We start from the raw sequence: 26,408 nt of genomic DNA, 5'->3' as shown, positions 1-26,408 counted from the left end.
ACAACTCGCCGGGACGCACTTCTCCGAGACTGATAAGGAGAAGGTGTTCTGGGAACGAGGAAGGTTATACCGGGAGACCGTACCCGGAGAATCACAAAAGGAGTGGTTGAGGGAAAGACAGCTGGTCGTCCCACAGCAATTCCGGGGTGAGTTGTTGCGGATTGCCCATGAGATCCCGCTAGCTGGACACTTGGGGATCAGCAAAACTAAGGCCCGGCTGTCTCAACACTTCTATTGGCCTAAGATAGGGACAGATGTGTCAAACTACTGCCGCTCCTGTATCACTTGTCAAAGAGTGGGGAAAGCGGGGCCTGCCCTTAAGGCTCCCCTGATCCCTTTGCCAGTGATAGAGGAGCCTTTCCAGAGGATCGCGGTGGACATTGTGGGCCCGCTGGCCGTCCCCAGCAGCTCTGGAAAGCAATACATCCTTACTGTGGTAGACTACGCTACCCGGTACCCAGAGGCAGTAGCTCTGTCGTCAACTAGGGCAGATAAGGTGGCAGATGCCCTGTTGGCCATCTTTTCACGTGTAGGATTTCCCAGGGAAATGCTTACTGATCAAGGGACCCAATTTATGTCTCGGCTAATGGAGGCTCTCTGTAAGAGAATGCAGGTGAAGCACCTGGTATCGAGTGCGTATCACCCACAGACCAATGGCTTGTGTGAACGCTTCAATGGTACCCTCAAACAGATGCTACGCATGCTGGTTGAGACCCAAGGGCGCGACTGGGAGCGGTACCTCCCACACCTGCTGTTCGCTTACCGAGAGGTTCCACAGGCCTCGACGGGGTTCTCCCCCTTCGAGCTCCTGTACGGCAGGCGAGTCCGGGGACCCCTTGGGTTGGTAAGAGAATCCTGGGAAGAGGAGCCGAACCCTTCTGAAGTGTCCATAGTGGAGTATGTCATGCGCTTCCGTGACAAGATGCAGACCTTGACGCAGTTGGTGCATGACAACATGACGCAGGCTCAGGCTGATCAGAAGCACTGGTACGACCAGAATGCCCGGGAGCGGACCTACCACGTGGGTCAAAAGGTGTGGGTGCTGGTCCCTGTACCAACGGATAAGCTTCAGGCCGCCTGGGAGGGCCCGTACGTCGTCCACCAACAGCTCAACCCGGTCACCTACGTGGTCACGCTTGACCACGCTCGGGGTAGGCGAAAGGCCTTTCACGTCAACATGATGAAGGCTCATCACGAACGTGAACCTTTCGTCCTACCGGTCTGCAGCTTGCCCGAAGACGTTGAGGAAGACACCCTCCTGGACATGCTGGCCCAAGCCAAGGCCAATGGGTCCATTGAGGATGTGGAGGTAAGCGCCTCGTTAACTGAACCCCAGCGGGTGGGTGCAGTTGCAAGCCACACTGGAACCTTTCCGGGTCGTGTTCTCCAACCGACCTGGGAGGACTGAGTTAGCAGTCCACGAGGTGGACACCGGGAATCATGCCCCACTACGGCGAACACCCTATCGAATCTCTGACCAGGTGCAGCAGATTATGCGCCAAGAGATTGATGAGATGTTACAGCTGGGGGTGATTCGACGGTCAAAGAGCGCGTGGGCATCACCTGTAGTTCTCGTGCCAAAGAAGGACCGGACCACACGGTTCTGCGTGGACTACAGGGGGCTCAACGCCATTACAGCCTCTGACGCGCACCCCATGCCGCGCATCGAGGAGCTGCTTGAGAAGTTAGCTGGCGCAAAATACCTGACAATAATGGATTTGAGTAGAGGATACTGGCAGATTCCCCTGAGCCCCGAGGCGCAGGAGAAGTCCGCCTTTATCCCGCCCTTCGGACTGTACGAGTCCACGGTCATGCCCTTCGGCATGAAGAATGCCCCTGCCACTTTCCAGCGGATGGTCAACCTCCTGCTTCAGGGACTGGAGACGTACGCCGTGGCGTACTTGGATGACATTGCCATCTTCAGTCCCTCCTGGAAGGAACACCTGCAGCATCTCGAGGAGGTGCTCAGGCGAATTCACCAAGCAGGACTGACTATCAAGCCGGGAAAGTGTCAGATGGGCATGAGGGAGGTTCACTACCTGGGAAACCGGGTAGGCGAAGGCACCATGGAGCCAGATCATGGCAATGGTGATGGATTGGCCCACCAGGGTGAACCTGCTGAGGTGCGCATGGAGGAGAACCATCAGGTCCTGCCTCCCTAGCGCACACCAAAAGGGGGAGGTGTCACGATATGGTATGAAATATCATAAGTAGTTCTCTTGCTAGCCTGAGTGGGCTAAGCCCCCCTTCTTGGAGCACAGTTTGAGCTGCAAATTCCTGGCTTTCCTTCTCTGAGAGTATGGGGGAAGAGAGGTTTTATTGCCGAACGGAATTTACGACTAGCATTTCCTGTGTAAGCTCTTGTTCAGCTATAAGGGAAGTAGAAACTTCAAGAATCCATGAAAGATTCTTTGTTTAGTTTTTGTTAGATATTAGGCAAACGATTTAAGCTAGGAACATGAAAATATATATTCGTATTCCCACTCGGTGTAGGTACCCATCCCTTTAAACTCGGGCTTCTAACTCCATCTGGTAAAGAAGTAGGGATTTCTCTGTAAATATGTATCCCAGATAGGACATATTTGATCTCATTAGAATGCTCACCTTAACCCGAGATGATTGATGGGTTTGTTAGAACTATGACGTGTTTTGTAGTGAAGTTATAGAAATTAGAGAGAATAGTTTAAAGTTTAGGCAGAATGTTGAGAGAGGAGGGTCTGGATAAGCCAGCCTTTCTGTGATGTCACAGCCTTAATGTTTTAAGTGTCTGGCAGGCTCTGAGGAGTCACTTGCTGCTTGATTTCTTGTCTTGTCCTGGAAGAGCCCTGCTCACGTCCAAATGAGCTGGGACGTATGGGAAAAACTGCCCTAGTCTGGTTGCCTGCAATGCGTTGAACATGTGAGTGTTACTTTTCTCATTTAAACCCTGTTTATTTCATAATTACCCTTGTACATATTTGCAATTGTCTCATTTGTAACTTCTTTATAAAATATTTTTGGTAAAGCACTGCCTAATTAATTTCAATGGAATATACTATTATATATTAGTTCGTTCATCCATGCTCTAAACTTACCCTGTCTTCTGAAGGGAAATACGCTACTGTTACTGTTGTGTTGGGTTAGCTTCGGACCCGTTTAATCGAAGCTGGTGGCAGCGATAAGTGTGCAGACTGTTGAGTGCTGCTGCAGTGACTGCGGGGTTCATAATTATTGTTCCTGCCTGAGTGGGAGTAGTTATCGCGTCGCTGCAGCGTGCCCAATAGCCAGTATATAGCAGGCAGCCTTTCTGGCGACTAATTACCCAGGGTGCAGTACCTAATCTGACCTGGAGAGTAAGGGGGCGCCAGAGAGCTGCAAGTGTTAAGTGGAACTGTTAGCGGGATATACATAAATCCCTGCAGTTCGGGGTATATTGAAAGCAGTGGGATACCTAGAATAAGCCCCTGCTGTAAACTAAGAGGTCAATAGCCTTGTGTGTGGTTCTTCATCACATTGTTAGCAGTGGAGGGATAACTAAGATAAGCCCCCCTGCACATGTGATAGCCGTCTGTTGGCCTAAAGTCACCCTGATCCGTGACGTAGGGGTGACGGTCACGGTGTGAATCCTGACCCAGTGGTGACAGCGGTCAGGGGAATCGTGACAATTGGTGGGAAGGCGGTGGGATATCTTAGAGCATTAGTGATTTGGTTTGAGTAATCATTCCTCTCACTAAAAACTTGCAGAAAGTTCTTGCGAGGACTCTGCGCAAATAAGTTTGGAGAACGAACTCAGTGCTTTTTAGTTGTGAGACAATTGCGTACTGGTAATTATCCCTTCCCTTTCTCTTCGTTTTCTATCCTATCTTTTATTTGGCAACCATGGTTGTGCTGGGAGAAACCTTCTATGAGCAGCAGACCAGAGACACCCTTGTCGCCTTATGCAAGTCACAGCACATTGACTTTGCAAGCAAAAACAAAGCCCAACTGGTCGCAGATCTGGTGCAATGGGAAGCCGCTCGAGACCAATCTCAGAGCTCAGAGGCCGCAGAAGCCAGCACCAGCGAACATGAGACTGCAGCAGAGGTCCAACCACTGAATACGGGCCCTACTGGCAACCCGGGGGGCGCAGACCTCCTCCTGCAGCTGGCTCTGCAGCAATGCTCCGCAGATGACCTAGAGAGACGTCTGCAGCTGATCCAGCAATACCAGGAGCAAGCCGAGAGAGAGGCCCGAGCTGAGAGAGAGGCCCAGCGAGCCGAGCGGGAGGCTGAGAGAGCCGAGCGCCAAGCCCAGCGAGAACATGAACTGGAGATGCTCCGGCAGGGGGGGATGCCCTCCACCGCCCAGAGACATGAGCCCAGCAGCGCTCAGATACCTAAGCCCCGGCCCGATCACTTCCCTGTTATGGAGAAGGACGGGGACTTGGACACTTTTCTGCGGGCCTTTGAGAAAGCCTGCAGACAGTACCGGCTGCCTACAGAAGAATGTGCCCGATACCTGACACCAGGGCTGAGAGGCAAAGCTCTGGAGGCGTTTGCTGCCCTCCCTCAAGAACAAGATGGAGACTATGAGGCCATCAAGCAGGCCCTGATAGCAAAGTACCAGCTTACTCCCGAGGTGTACCGTAGAAAGTTCCGGACCCTCCAACGTGGCCCACACGACAGTTACAGTGATGTGGTGCATGGACTGGGGACCCACTTTGACCAGTGGACCCAAGGACTGTCAGTGACCACCTTTGCGCAGCTGCGAGACCGGATGATCAAAGACCAGTTCTTTCATCTTTGCCCAGCTGAGGTGCGACAGTTCGTGATGGACAGAGAACCCAAAGACGTGACGAAAGCAGCGCAGATTGCCGATGCCTATGAGGCCAACCGTAGATCGGAAGTGCGGAAGCCAGTCACCACCAGCTGGAGAGGGGGTAAGCCTGCAACCAACGCCAGTACCCCTGCCAGCCAACACACCCGAGGTCCTGGCCCTGTGGCCAACAGCACCAGACCTACCACCGAACCTCGCGCGTGTTACACCTGCAAGCGGCCTGGGCATATCAGTACCTTCTGTCCAGACAGGCCGAAGAACCCCCCAGCCAAGGCCCCAGGGCCTAATGCAGCAGTTCTTTTGGTGGGTGGTGTGGTTGGGAGGGTGTGTGACAACGTACAGCCCGTCACTGTGGGGGGCCATGTTGCTACAGGCCTCAAGGACACCGGGGCTGAACGAACCCTCATCCGACCCGAACTGGCGGCCCCTGAAGAAATCATTCCGGGGAAAACCCTAACTGTCACTGGGATTGGGGGCATCAGCTGTCCCTTACCGATGGCCCGGGTTTTTATTGATTGGGGTGCCGGGAGCGGGGTGAAGGAAGTGGGGCTGTCTGATAATCTGCCCACTGATGTTTTTTTGGGGACTGATTTGGGGAGGATGGTTGCATACTACGTCCCTGACACCCCTCCCCAATCTACTAATAAGGGTAAAGTTAACCCTGATGATGATGATGATGGGAAATCGCATGTGTTACCTGACCATGCTTTATCTTGTAATGATGCATCTAATAACCATTTTTTCCCTAGGATTGATGGTGAAAATGTTGTACCTGTGCCAGCTGAACCTGATAATGATTTTTCTGTGAAGGTTAATGTGTCCATAGGTACAGGCGTGCCCAGCCACGTCGCTCTGCGGAGTGAGACGGCTGAGGAACCCCTAACAGGGGCAAGTGTCGGTGCTACAGGAAATGGGGAGATGCATGGGAACCGTGAGGAAGGTGACGCCATGAAAGTGACCAGTGCCACCGAGGAAGGTAACTGGCCCATAAGTAGCACTGCCCCTGGAGTGTTGGGGGTGGATGGGGAGGTAGAGCCCATAGCAGCGCCGGCTGATGGGTCTGTAGAAACCCCCGGGGAGACAGCCTACGTAGCTGCTGTCACCCGCAGTCAGAGTGCCCGGAACGCAGATAACTGTCAGCCTTCCGGACCCTCTTCAGTCATCACTGTGACTGAACCAGAGGTGGACCCAGAGCAGGTCCAAGAGGGTTCCCGTGGGGAAGGGACCCTGACGTCGCTTCTGGCTTCCCCTAGCCAGGAGTTTCAGGCCGCTCTGCACACAGATGCGAGCCTAGAGAGTTTGAGACAACTCGCCGGGACGCGCTTCTCCGAGACTGATAAGGAGAAGGTGTTCTGGGAACGAGGAAGGTTATACCGGGAGACCGTACCCGGAGAATCACAAAAGGAGTGGTTGAGGGAAAGACAGCTGGTCGTCCCACAGCAATTCCGGGGTGAGTTGTTGCGGATTGCCAATGAGATCCCGCTAGCTGGACACTTGGGGATCAGCAAAACTAAGGCCCGGCTGTCTCAACACTTCTATTGGCCTAAGATGGGGACAGATGTGTCAAACTACTGCCGCTCCTGTATCACTTGTCAAAGAGTGGGGAAAGCGGGGCCTGCCCTTAAGGCTCCCCTGATCCCTTTGCCAGTGATAGAGGAGCCTTTCCAGAGGATCGCGGTGGAGATTGTGGGCCCGCTGGCCGTCCCCAGCAGCTCTGGAAAGCAATACATCCTTACTGTGGTAGACTACGCTACCCGGTACCCAGAGGCAGTAGCTCTGTCGTCAACTACGGCAGATAAGGTGGCAGATGCCCTGTTGGCCATCTTTTCACGTGTAGGATTTCCCAGGGAAATGCTTACTGATCAAGGGACCCAATTTATGTCTCGCCTAATGGAGGCTCTCTGTAAGAGAATGCAGGTGAAGCACCTGGTATCGAGTGCGTATCACCCACAGACCAATGGCTTGTGTGAACGCTTCAATGGTACCCTCAAACAGATGCTACGCATGCTGGTTGAGACCCAAGGGCGTGACTGGGAGCGGTACCTCCCACACCTGCTGTTCGCTTACCGAGAGGTTCCACAGGCCTCGACGGGGTTCTCCCCCTTCGAGCTCCTGTACGGCAGGCGAGTCCGGGGACCCCTTGGGTTGGTAAGAGAATCCTGGGAAGAGGAGCCGAACCCTTCTGAAGTGTCCATAGTGGAGTATGTCATGCGCTTCCGTGACAAGATGCAGACCTTGACGCAGTTGGTGCATGACAACATGACGCAGGCTCAGGCTGATCAGAAGCACTGGTACGACCAGAACGCCCGGGAGCGGACCTACCACGTGGGTCAAAAGGTGTGGGTGCTGGTCCCTGTACCAACGGATAAGCTTCAGGCCGCCTGGGAGGGCCCGTACGTCGTCCACCAACAGCTCAACCCGGTCACCTACGTGGTCACGCTTGACCACGCTCGGGGTAGGCGAAAGGCCTTTCACGTCAACATGATGAAGGCTCATCACGAACGTGAACCTTTCGTCCTACCGGTCTGCAGCTTGCCCGAAGACGTTGAGGAAGACACCCTCCTGGACATGCTGGCCCAAGCCAAGGCCAATGGGTCCATTGAGGATGTGGAGGTAAGCGCCTCGTTAACTGAACCCCAGCGGGTGGGTGCAGTTGCAAGCCACACTGGAACCTTTCCGGGTCGTGTTCTCCAACCGACCTGGGAGGACTGAGTTAGCAGTCCACGAGGTGGACACCGGGAATCATGCCCCACTACGGCGAACACCCTATCGAATCTCTGACCAGGTGCAGCAGATTATGCGCCAAGAGATTGATGAAATGTTACAGCTGGGGGTGATTCGACGGTCAAAGAGCGCGTGGGCATCACCTGTAGTTCTCGTGCCAAAGAAGGACCGGACCACACGGTTCTGCGTGGACTACAGGGGGCTCAACGCCATTACAGCCTCTGACGCGCACCCCATGCCGCGCATCGAGGAGCTGCTTGAGAAGTTAGCTGGCGCAAAATACCTGACAATAATGGATTTGAGTAGAGGATACTGGCAGATTCCCCTGAGCCCCGAGGCGCAGGAGAAGTCCGCCTTTATCCCGCCCTTCGGACTGTACGAGTCCACGGTCATGCCCTTCGGCATGAAGAATGCCCCTGCCACTTTCCAGCGGATGGTCAACCTCCTGCTTCAGGGACTGGAGACGTACGCCGTGGCGTACTTGGATGACATTGCCATCTTCAGTCCCTCCTGGAAGGAACACCTGCAGCATCTCGAGGAGGTGCTCAGGCGAATTCACCAAGCAGGACTGACTATCAAGCCGGGAAAGTGTCAGATGGGCATGAGGGAGGTTCACTACCTGGGAAACCGGGTAGGCGAAGGCACCATGGAGCCAGATCATGGCAATGGTGATGGGTTGGCCCACCAGGGTGAACCTGCTGAGGTGCGCATGGAGGAGAACCATCAGGTCCTGCCTCCCTAGCGCACACCAAAAGGGGGAGGTGTCACGATATGGTATGAAATATCATAAGTAGTTCTCTTGCTAGCCTGAGTGGGCTAAGCCCCCCTTCTTGGAGCACAGTTTGAGCTGCAAATTCCTGGCTTTCCTTCTCTGAGAGTATGGGGGAAGAGAGGTTTTATTGCCGAACGGAATTTACGACTAGCATTTCCTGTGTAAGCTCTTGTTCAGCTATAAGGGAAGTAGAAACTTCAAGAATCCATGAAAGATTCTTTGTTTAGTTTTTGTTAGATATTAGGCAAACGATTTAAGCTAGGAACATGAAAATATATATTCGTATTCCCACTCGGTGTAGGTACCCATCCCTTTAAACTCGGGCTTCTAACTCCATCTGGTAAAGAAGTAGGGATTTCTCTGTAAATATGTATCCCAGATAGGACATATTTGATCTCATTAGAATGCTCACGTTAACCCGAGATGATTGATGGGTTTGTTAGAACTATGACGTGTTTTGTAGTGAAGTTATAGAAATTAGAGAGAATAGTTTAAAGTTTAGGCAGAATGTAGAGAGAGGAGGGTCTGGATAAGCCAGCCTTTCTGTGATGTCACAGCCTTAATGTTTTAAGTGTCTGGCAGGCTCTGAGGAGTCACTTGCTGCTTGATTTCTTGTCTTGTCCTGGAAGAGCCCTGCTCACGTCCAAATGAGCTGGGACGTAAGGGAAAAACTGCCCTAGTCTGGTTGCCTGCAATGCGTTGAACATGTGAGTGTTACTTTTCTCATTTAAACCCTGTTTATTTCATAATTACCCTTGTACATATTTGCAATTGTCTCATTTGTAACTTCTTGATAAAATATTTTTGGTAAAGCACTGCCTAATTAATTTCAATGGAATATACTATTATATATTAGTTCGTTCATCCATGCTCTAAACTTACCCTGTCTTCTGAAGGGAAATACGCTACTGTTACTGTTGTGTTGGGTTAGCTTCGGACCCGTTTAATCGAAGCTGGTGGCAGCGATAAGTGTGCAGACTGTTGAGTGCTGCTGCAGTGACTGCGGGGTTCATAATTATTGTTCCTGCCGGTGTGGGAGTAGTTATCGCGTCGCTGCAGCGTGCCCAATAGCCAGTACATAGCAGGCAGCCTTTCTGGCGACTAATTACCCAGGGTGCAGTACCTAATCTGACCTGGAGAGAAAGGGGGCGCCAGAGAGCTGCAAGTGTTAAGTGGAACTGTAAGCGGGATATACATAAATCCCTGCAGTTCGGGGTATATTGAAAGCAGTGGGATACCTAGAATAAGCCCCTGCTGTAAACTAAGAGGTCAATAGCCTTGTGTGTGGTTCTTCATCACATTGTTAGCAGTGGAGGGATAACTAAGATAAGCCCCCCTGCACATGTGATAGCCGTCTGTTGGCCTAAAGTCACCCTGATCCGTGACGTAGGGGTGACGGTCACGGTGTGAATCCTGACCCAGTGGTGACAGCGGTCAGGGGAATCGTGACAGCAGGCTATTATACAGTGATTAGGAGGAGTCCTCCCCCTGCAGCCAGTGTAGCAGCCTGTATTGTGCAGAGCAGGCTATTATACAGTGATTAGGAGGAGTCCTCCCCTTGCAGCCAGTGTAGCAGCCTGTATTGTGCAGAGCAGGCTATTATACAGTGATTAGGAGGAGTCCTCCCCTTGCAGCCAGTGTAGCAGCCTGTATTGTGCAGAGCAGGTTATCATACAGTGATTAGGAGGAGTCCTCCCCCTGCAGCCAGTGTAGCAGTCTGTATTGTGCAGAGCAGGTTATTATACAGTAATTAGGAGGAGTCCTCCCCCTGCAGCCAGTGTAGGAGCCTGTATTGTGCAGAGCAGGCTATTGTACAGTGATTAGGAGGATTCCTACCTCTGCAACCAGTGTAGCAGCCTGTATTGTGCAGAGCAGGCAATTAAACAGTGATTAGGAGGAGTCCTCCCCTTGCAGCCAGTGTAGCAGCCTGTATTGTGCAGAGCAGGCTATTATACAGTGATTAGGAGGAGTCCTCCCCCTGCAGCCAGTGTAGCAGCCTGTATTGTGCAGAGCAGGCTATTATACAGTGATTAGGAGGAGTCCTCCCCCTGCAGCCAGTGTAGCAGCCTGTATTGTGCAGAGCAGGCTATTATACAGTGATTAGGAGGAGTCCTCCCCCTGCAGCCAGTGTAGGAGCCTGTATTGTGCAGAGCAGGCAATTATACAGTGATTAGGAGGAGTCCTCCCTCTGCAGCTGACTAGGAGGAGTCCTCCCTCTGCAGGCAGTGTAGGACCCTGTATTGTGCAGAGCAGGCTATTATACAGTGATTAGGAGGAGTCCTCCCTCTGCAGCCAGTGTAGCAGCCTGTATTGTGCAGAGCAGGCTATTATACAGTGATTAGGAGGAGTCCTCCCTCTGCAGCCAGTGTAGCAGACTGTATTGTGCAGAGCAGGCTGTTATAAAGTGATTAGGAGGAGTCCTCCCTCTGCAGCCAGTGTAGCAGCCTGTATTGTGCAGAGCAGGCTGTTATACAGTGATTAGGAGGAGTCCTCCCCCTGCAGCCAGTGTAGCAGCCTGTATTGTGCAGAGCAGGCTGTTATACAGTGATTAGGAGGAGTCCTCCCTCTGCAGCCAGTGTAGCAGCCTGTATTGTGCAGAGCAGGCTGTTATACAGTGATTAGGAGGAGTCCTCCCCCTGCAGCCAGTGTAGCAGTCTGTATTGTGCAGAGCAGGCTATTATACAGTGATTAGGAGGAGTCCTCCCTCTGCAGCCAGTGTAGCAGCCTGTATTGTGCAGAGCAGGCTGTTATACAGTGATTAGGAGTGTCACGATATGGTATGAAATATCATAATTAGTTCTCTAGCCTGTGTGGGCTAAGCCCCCCTTCTTGGAGCAACAGTTTGTAGCTGCAAATTCCTGGCTTTCCTTCTCTGAGAGTATGGGGGAAGAGAGGTTTTATTGCTCTGGGGTCGTAAATTCCAGGCTCAGAGGAAAGTCCCTCACCCCTCCCACATTCTCTAGTTCAAACTGGAAAAGTGGCTCCAAGATTCAGGAAAGATTCTTTGTTTAGTTTTTGTTAGATATTAGGCAAACGATTTAAGCTAGAAATACGAAAATATATATTTTTATTCTCACTCGGTGTATCTACACAACCCGCGAAACACGAGCTTCTAACTCCATCTGGTAAAGAAGTAGGGATTTCTCTGGAAATATGTATCCCAGATAGGACATATTTGATCTCATTAGAATGCCCACGTTAATCTGAGATGAATGAGGAGTTTGGTCTGACTCTGACATGTTTTGTAGTGAAGTTATAGAAATCAGAGAGAATAGTTTAAAGTTTAGGCAGAATGTAGAGAGAGGAGGGTCTGGATAAGCCAGCCTTTCTGTGATGTCACAGCCTTGAAAGTATAACTGGCTGCACACATCCCCAGCTGTGTCTCTGCTAGATTTCTTCCTGACTTCTTGTCCTCTCCTGAAGCCAGCAGCATCCCATGGACTGGGATATATGGAAACTGCCCTAGCCTGGTTGCCTGTCATGCTTTGAACATGTAAGTGTTGCTTTTTCTCATTTATTCCCTTTATGTTATAATTACCCTTGTACATATTGGCAATTGTCTCCTTTGTAACTTCTTTATAAAATATTTTTCATAAAGCACTGCCTAATTAATTTCAATGGAATATACTATTATATATTAGTTCGTTCATCCATGCTCTAAACTTACCCAGTCTTCTGAAGTGAAATACGCTACTGTTACTGTTGTGTTGGGTTAGCTTTGGACCCGTTTAATCGAAGCTGGTGGCAGCGAGAAGTGTGCAGACTTTTGGGTTATGTTGTAGCGGCTGCGACGTTAATAATTATTGTTCCTGCCTGAGTGGGAGTAGTTATCGCGTCGCTGCAGCGTGCCCAATAGCCAGTACATAGCAGGCAGCCTTTCTGGCGACTAATTACCCAGGGTGCAGTACCTAATCTGACCTGAGAGTAAGGGGGCGCCAGAGAGCTGCAAGTGTTAAGTGGAACTGTAAGCGGGATATACATAAATCCCTGCAGTTCGTGGTATATAGAAAAGCAGTGGGATACCTAGAATAAGCCCCTGCTGTAAACTAAGAGGTCAATAGCCTTGTGTGTGGTTTTTTTCATCACATTGTTAGCAGTGGAGGGATAACTAAGATAAGCCCCCTGCACATGTGATAGCCGTCTGTTGGCCTAAAGTCACCTCAATCCGTGACGTAGGGGTGACGGTCACAGTGTGAATCCTGACCCAGTGGTGACAGCGGTCAGGGGGAATCGTGACAATTGGTGGCAAGGCGGTGGGATATTTTAGAGCATTAGTGATTTGGTTTGAGTAATCATTCCTCTCACTAAAAACTTGCAGAAAGTTCTTGCGAGGACTCTGCGCAAATAAGTTTGGAGAACGAACTCAGTGCTTTTTAGTTGTGAGACAATTGCGTACTGGTAATTATCCCCTCCCTTTCTCTTCGTTTTTCTATCCTATCTTTTATTTGGCAACCATGGTTGTGCTGGGAGAAACCTTCTATGAGCAGCAGACCAGAGACACCCTTGTCGCCTTATGCAAGTCACAGCACATTGACTTTGCAAGCAAAAACAAAGCCCAACTGGTCGCAGATCTGGTGCAATGGGAAGCCGCTCGAGACCAATCTCAGAGCTCAGAGGCCGCAGAAGCCAGCACCAGCGAACATGGTGCTGCAGCAGAGGTCCACCCACTGAATGCTGGCCCTGTTAGCAATCCGGGCGAATTGGACCCCCACCTGCAGGCGGCCTTGAAAGAATTCCCCACTGACGACCATGAGGGACGTCGGCAGCTGATTCAGCAATACCGGCAAGAGGCCCGAGCTGAGCGAGAGGCCCGAGCTGAGCGAGAGGCCCAGGCCCAGCAAGCGGAGCGGGAGTACCAGCTGCAGATGGCCCGACTGCAAATGCAGGGGTCGTCCCAGTCCAGCCGTGAGCCCAGCAGCGCTCAGATGCCTAAACCCCGGCCCGATCACTTCCCTGTTATGGAGAAGGACGGAGACTTGGACACTTTTCTGCGGGCCTTTGAGAAAGCCTGCAGACAGTACCGGCTGCCTACAGATAAATGGGCCCGATACCTGACACCAGGGCTGAGACGTAAAGCTCTGGAGGCGTTTGCTGCCCTCCCTCAAGAACAAGATGATGACTATGAGGCCATCAAAAAGGCTCTGATAGCCAAGTACCAGCTTACACCCGAGGTGTACCGTAGAAAGTTCCGGACCCTCCAACGTGGCCCACACGACAGTTACAGTGATGTGATGCATGGACTGGGGACCCACTTTGACCAGTGGACCCAAGGACTGTCAGTGACCACCTTTGCGCAGCTGCGAGACCTGATGATCAAAGACCAGTTCTTTCATCTTTGCCCAGCTGAGGTGCGACAGTTCGTGATGGACAGAGAACCCAAAGACGTGACGAAAGCAGCGCAGATTGCCGATGCCTATGAGGCCAACCGTAGATCGGAAGTGCGGAAGCCAGTCACCACCAGCTGGAGAGGGGGTAAGCCTGCAACCAACGCCAGTACCCCTGCCAGCCAACACACCCGAGGTCCTGGCCCTGTGGCCAACAGCACCAGACCTACCACCGAACCTCGCGCGTGTTACACCTGCAAGCGGCCTGGGCATATCAGTACCTTCTGTCCAGACAGGCCGAAGAACCCCCCAGCCAAGGCCCCAGGGCCTAATGCAGCAGTTCTTTTGGTGGGTGGTGTGGTTGGGAGGGTGTGTGACAACGTACAGCCCGTCACTGTGGGGGGCCATGTTGCTACAGGCCTCAAGGACACCGGGGCTGAACGAACCCTCATCCGACCCGAACTGGCGGCCCCTGAAGAAATTCCGGGGAAAACCCTAACTGTCACTGGGATTGGGGGCATCAGCTGTCCCTTACCGATGGCCCGGGTTTTTATTGATTGGGGTGCTGGGAGCGGGGTGAAGGAAGTGGGGCTGTCGGATAATTTGCCCACTGATGTTTTGTTGGGAACTGATTTGGGGAGGATGGTTGCATACTACGTCCCTGACACCCCTCCCCAATCTACTAATAAGGGTAACGTTAACCCTGATGATGATGATGATGATGGGAAATCGCATGTGTTACCTGACCATGCTTTATCTTGTAATGATGCATCTAATAACCATTTTTTCCCTAGGATTGATGGTGAAAATGTTGTACCTGTGCCAGCGGAACCTGATAATGATTTTTCTGTGAAGGTTAATGTGTCCATAGGTACAGGCGTGCCCAGCCACGTCGCTCTGCGGAGTGAGACGGCTGAGGAACCCCTAACAGGGGCAAGTGTCGGTGTCACGATTCCCCTGACCGCTGTCACCAATGGGTCAGGAGTCACACCGTGACCGTCACCCCTACGTCACGGGTTGGGGTGACTTTAGGCCAACAGACGGCTATCACATGTGCAGGGGGCTTATCTTAGTTATCCCTCCACTCCACGCTGTGATGAAAAACCACACACAAGGCTATTGACCTCTTAGTTTACAGCAGGGGCTTATTCTAGGTATCCCACTGCTTTTCTATATACCACGAACTGCAGGGATTTATGTATATCCCGCTTACAGTTCCACTTAACACTTGCAGCTCTCTGGCGCCCCCCTTACTCTCAGGTCAGATTAGGTACTGCACCCTGGGTAATTAGTCGCCAGAAAGGCTGCCTGCTATGTACTGGCTATTGGGCACGCTGCAGCGACGCGATAACTACTCCCACACAGGCAGGAACAATAATTATCAAACCCGCAGTTGCTTCAGCATAATCCAACCGTCAGCACACTTTCGCTGCCACCAGCTTCGATTAAACGGGTCCGAAGCTAACCCAACACAACAGTAACAGTAGCGTATTTCCCTTCAGAGACAGGGTACGGCTTTTAGAGCATGGAGAAGAACTAATATATAATAGTATATCCCATTCAAAATAACTAGGCAGTGCTTTATCAAAAATAGTTTATAAAGATGTTATACATGAGACAATTGCAAATATGTACAAGGGTAATTATAACATAAAGGGAATAAATGAGAAAAGATAACACTCACATATTAAAAGCATTGCAGGCATCCAGGCTAGTGCAGTTTCCATACATCCCAGTCCATGGGATGTACTCAGCTCTTCCAGGACAATAGGACAAAGCAGTCCAGAAGGAGAAATCAGCAGAAAGAGACTCCTCAGAGCCTGCCAGACCCTTAAAACATTAAGGCTGTGACATCACAGAAAGGCTGGCTTACCCAGACCCTCCTCTCTCTACATTCTGCCTAAACTTTAAACTATTCTCTCTGATTTCTATAACTTCACTACAAAACATGTCAGCGTCCTAAAAAACTCATCATTCATCTCAGATTAACGTGAGCATTCTAATGAGATCAAATATGTCCTATCTGTGATACCTATTTACAGAGAAATCCCTACTTCTTTACCAGATGGAGTTAGAAACCCGAGTTTAAAGGGATGGGTACCTACACCGAGTGGGACTACGAATATATATTTTCGTATTTCTAGCTTAAATCGTTTGCCTAATATCTAACAAAAACTAAACAAAGAATCTTTCATGAATTTTTGGAGCCATTTTTCCTGTTCTAGCTGGACAAGAGCTTACACAGGAAATGCCAGTCGTAAATTCCGTTCGGCCATAAAACTTCTAACCCCCACACTCTCTGAGAAGGAAAGCCAGGAATTTGCAGCTACAAACTGTTACTCCAAGAAGGGGGCCTAACCCACACAGGCTAGAGAACTACTTATGATATTTCATACCATATCGTGACAGTCGGTGCTACAGGAAATGGGGAGATGCATGGGAACCGTGAGGAAGGTGACGCCATGAAAGTGACCAGTGCCACCGAGGAAGGTAACTGGCCCATAAGTAGCACTGCCCCTGGAGTGTTGGGGGTGGATGGGGAGGTAGAGCCCATAGCAGCGCCGGCTGATGGGCCTGTAGAAATCCCCGGGGAGACAGCCTACGTAGCTGCTGTCACCCGCAGACAGAGTGCCCGGAACGCAGATAACTGTCAGCCTTCCAGACCCTCGTCAGTCATCACTGTGACTGAACCAGAGGTGGACCCAGAGCAGGTCCAAGAGGGTTCCCGTGGGGAAGGGACCCTGACGTCGCTTCTGGCTTCCCCTAGCCAGGAGTTTCAGGCCGCTCTGCACACAGATGCGAGCCTAGAGAGTTTGAGACAACTTGCCGGGACGCCCTTCTCCGAGACTGATAAGGAAAAGGTGTTCTGGGAACAAGGTAGGTTGTACCGGGAGACAGTACCCGGAGAATCACAAAAGGAGTGGTTGAGGGAAAGACAGCTGGTCGTCCCACAGCAATTCCGGGGTGAGTTGTTGCGGATTGCCCATGAGATCCCGCTAGCTGGACACTTGGGGATCAGCAAAACTAAGGCCCGGCTGTCTCAACACTTCTATTGGCCTTAGATGGGGACAGATGTGTCAAACTACTGCCGCTCCTGTGTCACCTGTCAAAGAGTGGGGAAGGCGGGGCCTGCTCTTAAGGCTCCCCTGATCCCTTTGCCAGTGATAGAGGAGCCTTTCCAGAGGATCGCGGTGGACATTGTGGGCCCGCTGGCCGTCCCCAGCAGCTCTGGAAAGCAATACATCCTTACTGTGGTAGACTACGCTACCCGGTACCCAGAGGCAGTAGCTCTGTCGTCAACTAGGGCAGATAAGGTGGCGGATGCCCTGTTGGCCATCTTTTCACGTGTAGGATTTCCCAGGGAAATGCTTACTGATCAAGGGACCCAATTTATGTCTCGCCTAATGGAGGCTCTCTGTAAGAGAATGCAGGTGAAGCACCTGGTATCGAGTGCGTATCACCCACAGACCAATGGCTTGTGTGAACGCTTCAATGGTACCCTCAAACAGATGCTACGCATGCTGGTTGAGACTAAAGGGCGCGACTGGGAGCGGTACCTCCCACACCTGCCATTCGCTTACCGAGAGGTTCCGCAGGCCTCGACGGGGTTCTCCCCCTTCGAGCTCCTGTACGGCAGGCGAGTCCGGGGACCCCTTGGGTTGGTAAGAGAATCCTGGGAAGAGGAGCCGAACCCTTCTGAAGTGTCCATAGTGGAGTATGTCATGCGCTTCCGTGACAAGATGCAGACCTTGACGCAGTTGGTGCATGACAACATGACGCAGGCTCAGGCTGATCAGAAGCACTGGTACGACCAGAACGCCCGGGAGCGGACCTACCACGTGGGTCAAAAGGTGTGGGTGCTGGTCCCTGTACCAACAGATAAGCTTCAGGCCGCCTGGGAGGGCCGTACGTCGTCCACCAACAGCTCAACCCGGTCACTTACGTGGTCACGCTTGACCACGCTCGGGGTAGGCGAAAGGCCTTTCACGTCAACATGATGAAGGCTCATCACGAACGTGAACCTTTCGTCCTACCGGTCTGCAGCTTGCCCGAAGACGGTGAGGAAGACACCCTCCTGGACTTGCTGGCCCAAGCCAAGGCCAATGGGTCCATCGAGGATGTGGAGGTAAGCGCCTCGTTAACTGAACCCCAGCGGGTGCAGTTGCAAACCACACTGGAACCCTTCCGGGTCGTATTCTCCAACCGACCTGGGAGGACGGAGTTAGCAGTCCACGAGGTGGACACCGGGAATCACGCCCCACTACGGCGAACACCCTATCGAATCTCTGACCAGGTGCAGCAGACTATGCGCCAAGAGATCGATGAGATGTTACAGCTGGGGGTGATTCGACGGTCAAAGAGCGCGTGGGCATCACCTGTAGTTCTCGTGCCAAAGAAGGACCGGACCACCCGGTTCTGCGTGGACTACAGGGGACTCAACGCCATCACAGCCTCGGATGCGCACCGAATGCCGCGCATGGAGGAGCTGCTTGAGAAGTTAGCTGGCGCAGATTACCTAACAATAATGGATCTGAGTCGAGGATACTGGCAGATTCCCCTGAGCCCCGAGGCGCAGGAAAAGTCCGCCTTTATCACACCCTTTGGACTGTACGAGTCCACGGTCATGCCCTTCGGCATGAAGAATGCCCCTGCCACTTTCCAGCGGATGGTCAACCTCCTGCTTCAGGGACTGGAGACGTACGCCGTGGCGTACTTGGATGACATTGCCATCTTCAGTCCCTCCTGGAAGGAACACCTGCAGCATCTCGAGGAGGTGCTCAGGCGAATTCACCAAGCAGGACTGACTATCAAGCCGGGAAAGTGTCAGATGGGCATGAGGGAGGTTCACTACCTGGGAAACCGGGTAGGCGAAGGCACCATGGAGCCAGATCATGGCAATGGTGATGGGTTGGCCCACCAGGGTGAACCTGCTGAGGTGCGCATGGAGGAGAACCATCAGGTCCTGCCTCCCTAGCGCACACCAAAAGGGGGAGGTGTCACGATATGGTATGAAATATCATAAGTAGTTCTCTAGCCTGTGTGGGCTAAGCCCCCCTTCTTGGAGCAACAGTTTGTAGCTGCAAATTCCTGGCTTTCCTTCTCTGAGAGTATGGGGGAAGAGAGGTTTTATTGCTCTGGGGTCGTAAATTCCAGGCTCAGAGGAAAGTCCCTCACCCCTCCCACATTCTCTAGTTCAAACTGGAAAAGTGGCTCCAAGATTCAGGAAAGATTCTTTGTTTAGTTTTTGTTAGATATTAGGCAAACGATTTAAGCTAGAAATACGAAAATATATATTTTTATTCTCACTCGGTGTATCTACACAACCCGCGAAACACGAGCTTCTAACTCCATCTGGTAAAGAAGTAGGGATTTCTCTGGAAATATGTATCCCAGATAGGACATATTTGATCTCATTAGAATGCCCACGTTAATCTGAGATGAATGAGGAGTTTGGTCTGACTCTGACATGTTTTGTAGTGAAGTTATAGAAATCAGAGAGAATAGTTTAAAGTTTAGGCAGAATGTAGAGAGAGGAGGGTCTGGATAAGCCAGCCTTTCTGTGATGTCACAGCCTTGAAAGTATAACTGGCTGCACACATCCCCAGCTGTGTCTCTGCTAGATTTCTTCCTGACTTCTTGTCCTCTCCTGAAGCCAGCAGCATCCCATGGACTGGGATATATGGAAACTGCCCTAGCCTGGTTGCCTGTCATGCTTTGAACATGTAAGTGTTGCTTTTTCTCATTTATTCCCTTTATGTTATAATTACCCTTGTACATATTGGCAATTGTCTCCTTTGTAACTTCTTTATAAAATATTTTTCATAAAGCACTGCCTAATTAATTTCAATGGAATATACTATTATATATTAGTTCGTTCATCCATGCTCTAAACTTACCCAGTCTTCTGAAGTGAAATACGCTACTGTTACTGTTGTGTTGGGTTAGCTTTGGACCCGTTTAATCGAAGCTGGTGGCAGCGAGAAGTGTGCAGACTTTTGGGTTATGTTGTAGCGGCTGCGACGTTAATAATTATTGTTCCTGCCTGAGTGGGAGTAGTTATCGCATCGCTGCAGCGTGCCCAATAGCCAGTACATAGCAGGCAGCCTTTCTGGCGACTAATTACCCAGGGTGCAGTACCTAATCTGACCTGAGAGTAAGGGGGTGCCAGAGAGCTGCAAGTGTTAAGTGGAACTGTAAGCGGGATATACATAAATCCCTGCAGTTCGTGGTATATAGAAAAGCAGTGGGATACCTAGAATAAGCCCCTGCTGTAAACTAAGAGGTCAATAGCCTTGTGTGTGGTTTTTTTCATCACATTGTTAGCAGTGGAGGGATAACTAAGATAAGCCCCCTGCACATGTGATAGCCGTCTGTTGGCCTAAAGTCACCTCAATCCGTGACGTAGGGGTGACGGTCACAGTGTGAATCCTGACCCAGTGGTGACAGCGGTCAGGGGGAATCGTGACAAGGAGGAGTCCTCCCCCTGCAGCCAGTGTAGCAGCCTGTATTGTGCAGAGCAGGCTATTATACAGTGATCAGGAGGTGTCCTCCCTCTGCAGCCAGTATAGCAGCCTGTATTGTGCAGAGCAGGCTATTATACAGTGATTAGTAGGTGTCCTCCCCCTGCAGCCAGTGTAGCAGCCTGTATTGTGCAGAGCAGGCTATTATACAGTGATTAGGAGGAGTCCTCTCTCTGCAGCCAGTGTAGCAGCCTGTATTGTGCAGAGCAGACTATTATACAGTGATTAGCAGGAGTCCTCCCTCTGCAGCCAGTGTAGCAGCCTGTATTGTGCAGAGCAGGCTATTATACAGTGATTAGGAGGAGTCCTTCCTCTGCAGCCAGTGTAGCAGCCTGTATTGTGCAGAGCAGGCTGTTATACAGTGATTAGGAGGAGACCTCCCCCTGCAGCCAGTGTAGCAGCCTGTATTGTGCAGAGCAGGCTATTATACAGTGATTAGGAGGAGTCCTCCTTCTGCAGCCAGTGTAGCAGCCTGTATTGTTGCAGAACAGGTTATTATACAGTGATCAGGAGGAGTCCTCCCTCTGCAGCCAGTATAGCAGCCTGTATTGCGAAGAGCAGGCTATTATACAGTGATCAGGAGGAGTCCTCCCTCTGCAGCCAGTGTAGCAGCCTGTATTGTGCAGAGCAGGCTATAATACAGTGATTAGCAGGAGTCCTCCCTCTGCAGCCAGTGTAGCAGCCTGTATTGTGCAGAGCAGGCTATTATACAGTGATTAGGAGGAGTCCTCCCTCTGCAGCCAGTGTAGCAGCCTGTATTGTGCAGAGCAGGCTATTATACAGTGATTAGGAGGAGTCCTCCCTCTGCAGCCAGTGTAGCAGCCTGTATTGTGCAGAGCAGACTATTATAAAGTGATTAGCAGGAGTCCTCCCTCTGAAGCCAGTGTAGCAGCCTGTATTGTGCAGAGCAGGCTATTATACAGTGATTAGCAGGAGTCCTCCCTCTGCAGCCAGTGTAGCAGCCTGTATTGTGCAGAGCATGCTATTATACAGTGATTAGGAGGAGTCCTCCACCTGCAGCCAGTGTAGCAGCCTGTATTGTGCAGAGCAGGCTATTATACAGTGATTAGGAGGAGTCCTCCCCCTGCAGCCAGTGTAGCAGCCTGTATTGTGCAGAGCAGGCTATTATACAGTGATTAGGAGGAGTCGTCCCTCTGCAGCCAGTGTAGCAGCCTGTATTTTGCAGAGCAGGCTATTATACAGTGATTACGAGGAGTCCTCCCCCTGCAGCCAGTGTAGCAGCCTGTATTGTACAGAGCAGGCTATTATACAGTGATTAGGAGGAGTCCTCCCTCTGCAGCCAGTATAGCAGCCTGTATTGTGCAGAGCAGGCTATTATACAGTGATTAGGAGGAGTCCTCCCCCTGCAGCCAGTGTAGCAGCCTGTATTGTGCAGAGCAGGCTATTATACAGTGATTAGTTGGAGTCCTCCCTCTACAGCCAGTGTAGCAGCCTGTATTTTGCAGAGCAGGCTATTATACAGTGAATAGGAGGAGTCCTCCCCCTGCAGCCAGTGTAGCAGCCTGTATTGTGCAGAGCAGGCTATTATACAGTGATTAGGAGGAGTCCTCCCTCTGCAGCCAGTGTAGCAGCCTGTATTGTGTAGAGCAGGTTATTATACAGTGATTAGATGGAGTCCTCCCCCTGCAGCCAGTGTAGCAGCCTGTATTGTGCAGAGCAGGCTATTATACAGTGATTAGGAGGAGTCCTCCCCCTGCAGACAGTGTAGCAGCCTGTATTGTGCAGAGCAGACTATTATACAGTGATTAGGAGGAGTCCTCCCTCTGCAGCCAATAGCAGCCTGTATTGTGCAGAGCAGGCTATTATACAGTGATTAGGAGGAGTCCTCCATCTGCAGCCAGTGTAGCAGCCTGTATTGTGCAGAGCAGGCTATTATACAGTGATTAGGAGGAGTCCTCCCCCTGCAGCCAGTGTAGCAGCCTGTATTGTGCAGAGCAGGCTATTATACAGTGATTAGGAGGAGTCCTCCATCTGCAGCCAGTGTAGCAGCCTGTATTGTGCAGAGCAGGCTATTATACAGTGATTAGGAGGGGTCCTCCCCCTGGAGCCACTGTAGCAGCCTGTATTGTGCAGAGCAGGCTATTATACAGTGATTAAAAGGAGTCCTCCCCCTGCAGCCAGTGTAGCAGTCTGTATTGTGCAGAGCAGGCTATTATACAGTGATTAGGAGGAGTCCTCCCCCTGCAGCCAGTGTAGCAGCCTGTATTGTGCAGAGCAGGCTATTATTCAGTGATTAGGAGGAGTCCTCCCCCTGCAGCCAGTGTAGCAGTCTGTATTGTGCAGAGCAGGCTATTATACAGTGATTAGGAGGAGTCCTCCCCCTGCAGCCAGTGTAGCAGCCTGTATTGTGCAGAGCAGGCTATTATTCAGTGATTAGGAGGAGTCCTCCCCCTGCAGTCAGTGTAGCAGCCTGTATTGTGCAGAGCAGGCTATTATACAGTGCTTAGGAGGAGTCCTCCCTCTGCAGCCAGTGTAGCAGCCTGTATTGTGCAGAGCAGGCTATTATACAGTGATTAAGAGGAGTCCTCCCTCTGCAGTCAGTGTAGCAGCCTGTATTGTGCAGAGCAGGCTATTATACAGTGATTAGGAGGAGTCCTCCCTCTGCAGCCAGTGTAGGAGCCTGCATTGTTCAGAGCAGGCTATTATACAGTGATTAGGAGGAGTCCTCCCTCTGCAGCCAGTGTAGCAGCCTGTATTGTGCAGAGCAGGCTATTATGTAGTGATTAGGAGGAGTCCTCCCTCTGTAGCCAGTGTAGCAGCCTGTATTGTGCAGAGCAGGCTATTATACAGTGATTAGGAGGAGACCTCCCCCTGCAGCCAGTGTAGCAGCCTGTACTGTGCAGAGCAGGCTATTATACAGTGATTAGGAGGGCTCCTTCCTCTGCAGCCAGTGTAGCAGCCTGTATTGTGCAGAGCAGGTTATTATACAGTGATTAGGAGGAGTCCTCCCCCTGCAGCCAGTGTAGCAGCCTGTATTGTGCAGAGCAGGCTATTATACAGTGATTAGGAGGAGTCCTCCCTCTGCAGCCAGTGTAGCAGCCTGTATTGTGCAGAGCAGGCTATTATACAGTGATTAGGAGGAGTCCTCCCTCTGCAGACAGTGTAGCAGCCTGTATTGTGCAGAGCAGGCTATTATACAGTGATTAGGAGGAGTCCTCCCTCTGCAGCCAGTGTAGCAGCCTGTATTGTGCAGAGCAGGCTATTATACAGTGATTAGGAGGAGTCCTCCCTCTGCAGTCAGTGTAGCAGCCTGTATTGTGCAGAGCAGGCTATTATACAGTGATTAGGAGGAGTCCTCCCTCTGCAGCCAGTGTAGCAGCCTGTATTGTACAGAGCAGGCTATTATACAGTGATTAGGAGGAGTCCTCCCTCTGCAGCCAGTGTAGCAGCCTGTATTGTGCAGAGCAGGCTATTATGTAGTGATTAGGAGGAGTCCTCCATCTGTAGCCAGTGTAGCAGCCTGTATTGTGCAGAGCAGGCCATTATACAGTGATTAGGAGGAGACCTCCCCCTGCAGCCAGTGTAGCAGCCTGTACTGTGCAGAGCAGGCTATTATACAGTGATTAGGAGGGCTCCTCCCTCTGCAGCCAGTGTAGCAGCCTGTATTCTGCATAGCAGGCTATTACACAGTGATTAGGAAGGGCCCTCCCCCTGCAGCCAGTGTAGCAGCCTGTATTGTGCAGAGCAGGCTATTATACAGTGATTAGGAGGAGTTCTCCCTCTGCAGCCAGTGTAGCAGCCTGTATTGTGCAGAGCAGGCTATTATACAGTGATTAGGAGGGCTCCTTCCTCTGCAGCCAGTGTAGCAGCCTGTATTGTGCAGAGCAGGTTATTATACAGTGATTAGGAGGAGTCCTCCCCCTGCAGCCAGTGTAGCAGCCTGTATTGTGCAGAGCAGGCTATTATACAGTGATTAGGAGGAGTCCTCCCTCTGCAGCCAGTGTAGCAGCCTGTATTGTGCAGAGCAGGCTATTATACAGTGATTAGGAGGAGTCCTCCCTCTGCAGACAGTGTAGCAGCCTGTATTGTGCAGAGCAGGCTATTATACAGTGATTAGGAGGAGTCCTCCCTCTGCAGCCAGTGTAGCAGCCTGTATTGTGCAGAGCAGGCTATTATACAGTGATTAGGAGGAGTCCTCCCTCTGCAGTCAGTGTAGCAGCCTGTATTGTGCAGAGCAGGCTATTATACAGTGATTAGGAGGAGTCCTCCCTCTGCAGCCAGTGTAGCAGCCTGTATTGTACAGAGCAGGCTATTATACAGTGATTAGGAGGAGTCCTCCCTCTGCAGCCAGTGTAGCAGCCTGTATTGTGCAGAGCAGGCTATTATGTAGTGATTAGGAGGAGTCCTCCATCTGTAGCCAGTGTAGCAGCCTGTATTGTGCAGAGCAGGCCATTATACAGTGATTAGGAGGAGACCTCCCCCTGCAGCCAGTGTAGCAGCCTGTACTGTGCAGAGCAGGCTATTATACAGTGATTAGGAGGGCTCCTCCCTCTGCAGCCAGTGTAGCAGCCTGTATTCTGCATAGCAGGCTATTACACAGTGATTAGGAAGGGCCCTCCCCCTGCAGCCAGTGTAGCAGCCTGTATTGTGCAGAGCAGGCTATTATACAGTGATTAGGAGGAGTTCTCCCTCTGCAGCCAGTGTAGCAGCCTGTATTGTGCAGAGCAGGCTATTATACAGTGATTAGGAGGAGTCCTCCCTCTGCAGCCAGTGTAGCAGCCTGTATTGTGCAGAGCAGGCTATTATACAGTAATTAGGAGGAGTCCTCCCCCTGCAGCCAGTGTAGCAGCCTGTATTGTGCAGAGCAGGCTATTATACAGTGATTAGGAGGAGTCCTCTCTCTGCAGCCTGTGTAGCAGCCTGTATTGTGCAGAGCAGGCTATTATACAGTGATTAGGAGGAGACCTCCCCCTGCAGCCAGTGTAGCAGCCTGTATTGTGCAGAGCAGACTATTATACAGTGATTAGGAGGAGTCCTCCCTCTGCAACCAGTGTAGCAGCCTGTATTGTGCAGAGCAGGCTATTATACAGTGATTCGGAGGAGTCCTCCCCCTGCAGCCAGTGAAGCAGCCTGTATTGTGCAGAGCAGGCTATTATACAGTGATTAGGAGGAGTCCTCCCTCTGCAGCCAGTGTAGCAGCCTGTATTGTGCAGAGCAGGCTATTATACAGTGATTAGGAGGAGTCCTCCCCCTGCAGCCAGTGTAGCAGCCTGTATTGTGCAGAGCAGGCTATTATACAGTGATTAGGAGGAGTCGTCCCTCTGCAGCCAGTGTAGCAGCCTGTATTTTGCAGAGCAGTCTATTATACAGTGATTACGAGGAGTCCTCCCCCTGCAGCCAGTGAAGCAGCCTGTATTGTACAGAGCAGGCTATTATACAGTGATTAGGAGGAGTCCTCCCTCTGCAGCCAGTATAGCAGCCTGTATTGTGCAGAGCAGGCTATTATACAGTGATTAGGAGGAGTCCTCCCCCTGCAGCCAGTGTAGCAGCCTGTATTGTGCAGAGCAGGCTATTATACAGTGATTAGTTGGAGTCCTCCCTCTACAGCCAGTGTAGCAGCCTGTATTTTGCAGAGCAGGCTATTATACAGTGATTAGGAGGAGTCCTCCCCCTGCAGCCAGTGTAGCAGCCTGTATTGTGCAGAGCAGGCTATTATACAGTGATTAGCAGGAGTCCTCCCCCTGCAGCCAATGTAGCAGCCTGTATTGTGTAGAGCAGGTTATTATACAGTGATAAGGAGGAGTCCTCCCCCTGCAGCCAGTGTAGCAGCCTGTATTGTGCAGAGCAGGCTATTATACAGTGATTAGGAGGAGTCCTCCCCCTGCAGACAGTGTAGCAGCCTGTATTGTGCAGAGCAGACTATTATACAGTGATTAGGAGGAGTCCTCCCTCTGCAGCCAATAGCAGCCTGTATTGTGCAGAGCAGGCTATTATACAGTGATGAGGAGGAGTCCTCCATCTGCAGCCAGTGTAGCAGCCTGTATTGTGCAGAGCAGGCTATTATACAGTGATTAGGAGGAGTCCTCCCCCTGGAGCCAGTGTAGCAGCCTGTATTGTGCAGAGCAGGCTATTATACAGTGATTAGGAGGAGTCCTCCATCTGCAGCCAGTGTAGCAGCCTGCATTGTGCAGAGCAGGCTATTATACAGTGATTAGGAGGGGTCCTCCCCCTGGAGCCAGTGTCGCCTGTATTGTGCAGAGCAGGCTATTATACAGTGATTAGGAGGAGTCCTCCCCCTGCAGCCAGTGTAGC

This window comes from Ranitomeya imitator, chromosome 10 (assembly GCF_032444005.1).
Source record: "Ranitomeya imitator isolate aRanImi1 chromosome 10, aRanImi1.pri, whole genome shotgun sequence".
In the NCBI taxonomy this organism is placed as follows: Eukaryota; Metazoa; Chordata; class Amphibia; order Anura; family Dendrobatidae; genus Ranitomeya; species Ranitomeya imitator.
This window is presented reverse-complemented; position numbering follows the sequence as displayed.